Below are 6,000 nucleotides of genomic sequence, written 5' to 3'. Positions count from 1 at the left end.
ACTCAAGTTCAAAATATATTTGGCACTTAAGGTTATGTCATGTTACAGAAGATAGGATTGCAAAATTGGAGAAAATGGGGATTCTATCCTCATTGGGCTCTGAGCCTACTCCAACTTGTGAATCTTGCCTTCAAGGCAAAATGACTAGATCACCCTTTGTTGGACAGGGGCTAAAAGCTGAAAATATTTTGGAGCTAATACATAGTGATGTATGTGGTCCATTTAAAGAAATGGCTAGAGGGGGCTTTCATTATTTTATTACCTTTACTGATGATAAATCAAGGTTTGGGTATTTGTATTTGATGAAATACAAACATGAATCTTTTGAAAAGTTCAAAGAATTTAAATCTGAAGTAGAAAATCAAACAGGAAAGAATATTAAAGCTCTTCGATCAGATCGTGGAGGTGAATATTTGAGTACTGAATTTGATGAATACTTGAGAGAGCATGGCATTGTTTCTCAGCTGACTCCTCCAGGAACGCCACAGCTGAATGGTGTATCTGAAAGGAAAAATCGTTCCCTATTAGATATGGTACGTAGTATGATGAGCTATACTGATATGCCAATCTCCTTTTGGGGATTTGCATTAGAATCAGCTTTATATATTCTGAATAGGATTCCATCAAAATCAGTTTCTTCCACACCTTATGAGATATGGCATGGAAGAAAACCAAGTCTTAAGCATGTTAAGATTTGGGGTTGTCCAGCTTATATCAAAAAGCTGAACACTGATAAATTGGAGACCAGATCAGAAAAGGGTCGATTTGTTGGATATCCAAAAGATAGTTTTGGATATTATTTTTATTTGCCTACTTCACAAAAGGTTGTGATAAGTAGAGATGCCACATTTCTTGAACAACAGTTTGTTCAAGAAGGAGGCAAAGGAAGGCAAATAGAGTTAGAATTGGAGAGTTCGACCAACCAATGCATCGATGGATATAGATCCATCTAGTCAACCTATGCCCATTGATGAAACATCTACACTGTTCCTCGTAGAACAACTGTGGTATCTCACCCACGGTGAGATATGGTTTTCTTCATGAAGAAGAACAAGAGTTGTCTACTCATGAAGAAGTAGATCATGGAGATGATCCACTTACCTATGAAGAAGCTATATCAGATATAGACTCTTCAAAATGGATTGATGCTATGAAATCCGAGATTGATTCCATGTATAAGAATCAAGTTTGGGATCTTGTTGACCCACCTGAAGGTATTGTACCTATAGGGAACAAATGGGTTTTCAAGAAGAAAATTGGTTCTGATGGAAAGGTAGAGACCTATAAGGCAAGGCTAGTAGCGAAAGGGTTTCGCTAAAGGCAATGAATCGACTATGAGGAGACTTTCTCGCCTGTTGCCATGCTTAAATCAATTAGGATTTTATTAGCAATAGCTGCATACTATGATTATGAGATTTGGCAGATGGATGTCAAAACAGCTTTTCTTAATGGATACATTGAAGAAAACATTTTCATGGAACAACCTAGGGGATTTGAATCCCAAGATGGTTCCAAGGTATGCAAGCTAAAGCGATCCATTTATGGGTTGAAACAAGCTTCGAGGAGTTGGAACATCCGTTTTGATGAAGCCATTAAATCCTTTGGTTTTATCAAGAATGAGGATGAGCCATGTGTATATAAGAAGGTTAGTGACAGTGCTATCACTTTCCTTGTCTTATATGTGAATGACATATTATTGATGGGTAATGACACAGGTATGTTGACGACTATAAAGGTATGGTTGTCAAATACATTCTCCATGAAAGACTTAGGGGAGGCAACCTATATTCTTGGGATTCGCATCTATAGAGATAGAGCGAAAAGAATAATTGGTTTATCCCAAAGTCTATACTTGGAAAAGGTGTTAAAGAGGTTTAACATGCTTGATTCCAAGAGAGGATTGTTACCAGTGAGACATGGTATCCACCTTTCTAAAGAGATGTCTCCAAAGACACCTGAAGAAAGAGATAAGATGGCTAGGATTCCATATGCTTCGGCTATTGGAAGTTTAATGTATGCAATGTTGTGTACTAGGCCGGATATCGCATATGCTGTTAGTTTGACTAGCAGGTATCAATCCAATCCATGTTTGGAACACTGGATAGCTGTCAAGAATATCCTTAAGTACTTGAGAAGAACTAAGGATTTATTCTTGATTTATGGAGGTGGAGACTTGCAATTGGATGGTTATACTGATTCTGATTTCCAATCAGATATCGATGATAGAAAGTCTACCTCTGGATATGTGTTCATTTGTAATGGAGGTGCAGTCAGTTGGAAGAGTTCCAAACAGAGCACGACTGCAGATTCCACTACAGAGGATGAGTATGTTCTCGCATCGATGTCGCAAAGGAAGTCGCTTTGGATAAAGAAGTTCGTGATGTAACTTACAAGAGTTCCTTCCATTGAGTCAAGAGTTCCATTACACCGTGACAACAATGGAGCGATCATACTGAGCTAAGGAACCAAGGTCTCACCGTAAATCCAAACACATAGAAAGGCGCTACCACATTATCGGAGAAATAGTTGGGCGAGGCGATATAGCCATGCGTAAAATAGCATCACTGAAAATCTAGCCGATCCATTCGCTAAGCCTATGTCATGCACTCGATTAGACCGACATCTTGAGAAGATAGGTCTAAGATATTATAATGAATGGCTCTAGTGCTAGTGGGAGATTGTTAGTAGTATGCCCTAGAGCATATCATTTAGTATGTATCTTGTACATATTTTTAATAATAAAAGGCATTTCCACTTTTCCGTTTACATAATATATTTATGTGTAATAGAAAAGGTCCATTGATATTTTGTTAGAAATATTATTCTTAAGTTGTTAGGAATATGAGTGACAATATTTCTAGCACAAAGTATCATAAATAGGTTCACAATCGAGGATACTTCATAATAAGGACATGACTTATCCGTAAAGATTGTATTCATGTTTGTTCCCAAGTTATTTATATGAGATATAAATAAGATGGAATGGTGAGTCTCATGCCATATAACAAACTTGATAGGCACTTATAAATGATAAGTAGGCCGAACCAGTGACACTTATGACAAGCACATGGAGTTTACTCTTGTCAATGTTTTGTCATAAATCATATCGATGCATATAATCTTTAGACACGAGATAGCACGCTTATCTTGTATATAGGTAGTTTGAGTTTGATATCGCTTTCATACTTGTACTATGTATGGGTATATGGGCATGTGTTGGCTCACGCTAGTTATATATGGAGGTAGGTGTTGATCAAGATGGAATCTGTTCCTCTAAGTAAATAGAGTTAAAATCCTATGTTCATTTAATTGTTCTTGATGTTTCAAGTTCTGGCCAGACAGATAGATTTATTCAGAAAAGAGTTTCTGATGAGAAAAATCTTTTAATCAAGAACTGGAATTAAAAGAGAACATAATATTCATAGCAAATGGAGTTTGACATAAACCATGACTCCAGCTTGAGTTGGGATTTTGTAACAGATAGATTCTAGTGCATGGTAACATATGATTATAGGTTCATTTAAGGTAAATCTTATTACTAATTGGGTGGCCATGGCATGCTATGCTAGGTGTTAACCATGGTCTATGAGGTTCATAAAATGATTTAGAGAAATCATTTATGGTAAGAAAGAGTTCTGATGATATTAAGAGTTGATATCATGTCTCATTGCCAATTAGTGATGAGCCTAGTAAGTCACACACATACACAAGTTATCACCTATTTAAATATGATTTAATTAATTAATTAAAGAGTTTAATTGATTGATTAAATAGATTTGGTTTGCAATAAAATTGCAAAGTCCCTAGCATGACTTGAAACCAAATCTAGATTATTGGATGTGTAGTATAAATTAAATTTATATTTAAAGTGTTTAAATATGAATTTAATTGATGAGAAATTAATTAATAGAGATTAATTAATTAATTTATATTTAATATAAATTAATTAGAAGAAGAAAATAATTATTTTGGGTTAAGAACTCAAAATTAAGACACAGGGGCATTTTGGTCATTTTGCAGTGTGACACGTGGCACCATGAGATGGTGACACATGGCATAACACATAAGCTTGCCAAATAATTTTAATCATGTAAGATGATTAAAATCAAGATTAAATATAGGTTTGACACTTGGCACAATGTGATTGGGTCACTTAAACCTAGAGCTAATCAAAAGTTGACATGTGGCTAGGGTTTAATGTGTTAACCTAGCTATTTAAGTGTGGTTATGAAAAGAAAACATAACTAGCAGCCTCTCCTCTCAATTGTCACGCCACTTTGAGCCTCTCCAGCTATTTCTCTTCATCTCTCATCAATTCAAAGAGATTAGCCATCAATCTCTTGAATTAAGAACACTAGAAATTGTTTCTAGTGTCCTGTTTGCATCTCTAATCTCTTAAAAGGCAGAACTTGAATTTCTAATTAATAGAAAAGGCTTTAGAAGTTGTTCAAGGGCTGCCATAGGTGTTCTTGGTGTGGACAAGCTAGAGGGACAACATCCGTGTCTCAAGACGAATCTCAAAGGCGCACACGCAAAGACATCAAGAGGTTAGTGTAATCGTTCTTGATTTAATCTAGGGTTCTAAAATTAATCTGATTAATTTTAAAATCTTAAATGGCAAATACAGATCCAAAAACATATTAAAAGAGTTTTAATATGTTGTTTATCATTGAAATCAAATAGATAAAAATAAATCTTGCATGGTGCTTGTGACCCTAGGTGAAAATTTTTGAATTCAATGGTATAATCTTGTGTTTTTCACGCTTCCGTTCCTTCATAACCCTCCATCTCCCTCAAAATAAATCCTGACCCTTCATGGGGAGCACCCGATTCCTATAAATACCAGCATGAAAAAACTGTTCAGAGGACGGACGGACAAAAAGAGAGGCTGTTATTATAGCGGAAGAACTCTGAAAACTCCATTTAGTTTGTTATTCCGCTACTTTGAAGTGTTGATTGGAAAAACTTTTGAAACTAGTTTTCTGAAGTGTTTCTTGAAAAGGATTCTGAATACTGGAACTCTACATTTTCAGTTTGTTCATTATCTGGTCACACCCTCACTTTCAAATTTCTTATCATCTCTGCTTTCATTCCCACTGTCTAAGCAAAACTTCATTCCACTCGGCTTTTATCTTAATCGATTATATTTTAGCTAAGCTCCTTCACTTCCCGACTAACGCCGGCTCTGCGCTTATCACCCACTGTCTTATCTCTATTCGCCACCTCGTAGCTATTTCAGTAGATTTGGCTCCTCACAGGTAAGAGCTCATATTGCTGTTTTACATTTTTTTTTTTTTTCGCACTTTCTTCATTCTTCTTAAGTATGTGATTTTCTCCAAGTTCATTTCGTGCAAAAGGACCCAAAAGAATGTTACTCTCGAGTTATCTCTTTATTGATTAGTCCGTCGTTTTATTAATCTTCGTCATTTCTGTATGCAAGTTTTTCTGGTTCCTAGTAGCGTGTAAATGGTCATGCAAGACGTAGGTAACTGCAACTTAGGGGTCTCTTTTAAAAGAGAGAACCTGAATAACGTGTCAGGAAGATAGCCAAACTACTAGGCTGACGTAAACAGCAATTCGACAAAGAGGTCATAAAGTAGAATAAAACCAAAATAAACAAAACAAAATATATCGGTCGTTAACAGATATTGGTGAAATAAATACATGGAAGGTCGGTAAATCAAGTCTAGTTTTCCCCCATCTAGCCAAAAGGTACCGAGAAGCCTTATCCCCAGCATCTTTGAATGCCAGAATCCTTAGCTTTAGGCTCTTATGTCATATAGTCAAAATTAAAATCCGGGAGATCGGAAAAGTCCCTTTCAGGCTCCTTTTTAATCTAATAGAGATCGGAGGAGAGTTCTTATCCGGTCTCAACTCAAAATTTTAATAACTATTAAATAGAGAGCGGAGGAGAGTTCTTATCCGGTCTCAACTCAAAAATTTCAATAAACGTCTAGAGGAGATCGGAGGAGAGTTCTTATCCGATCTCCCCTCCAAATT

This window comes from Hevea brasiliensis, chromosome 5 (assembly GCF_030052815.1).
Source record: "Hevea brasiliensis isolate MT/VB/25A 57/8 chromosome 5, ASM3005281v1, whole genome shotgun sequence".
Classification (NCBI taxonomy): Eukaryota; Viridiplantae; Streptophyta; class Magnoliopsida; order Malpighiales; family Euphorbiaceae; genus Hevea; species Hevea brasiliensis.
The sequence above is the reverse complement of the archived record's forward strand: the minus strand, read 5'-3'. Positions refer to the sequence as shown.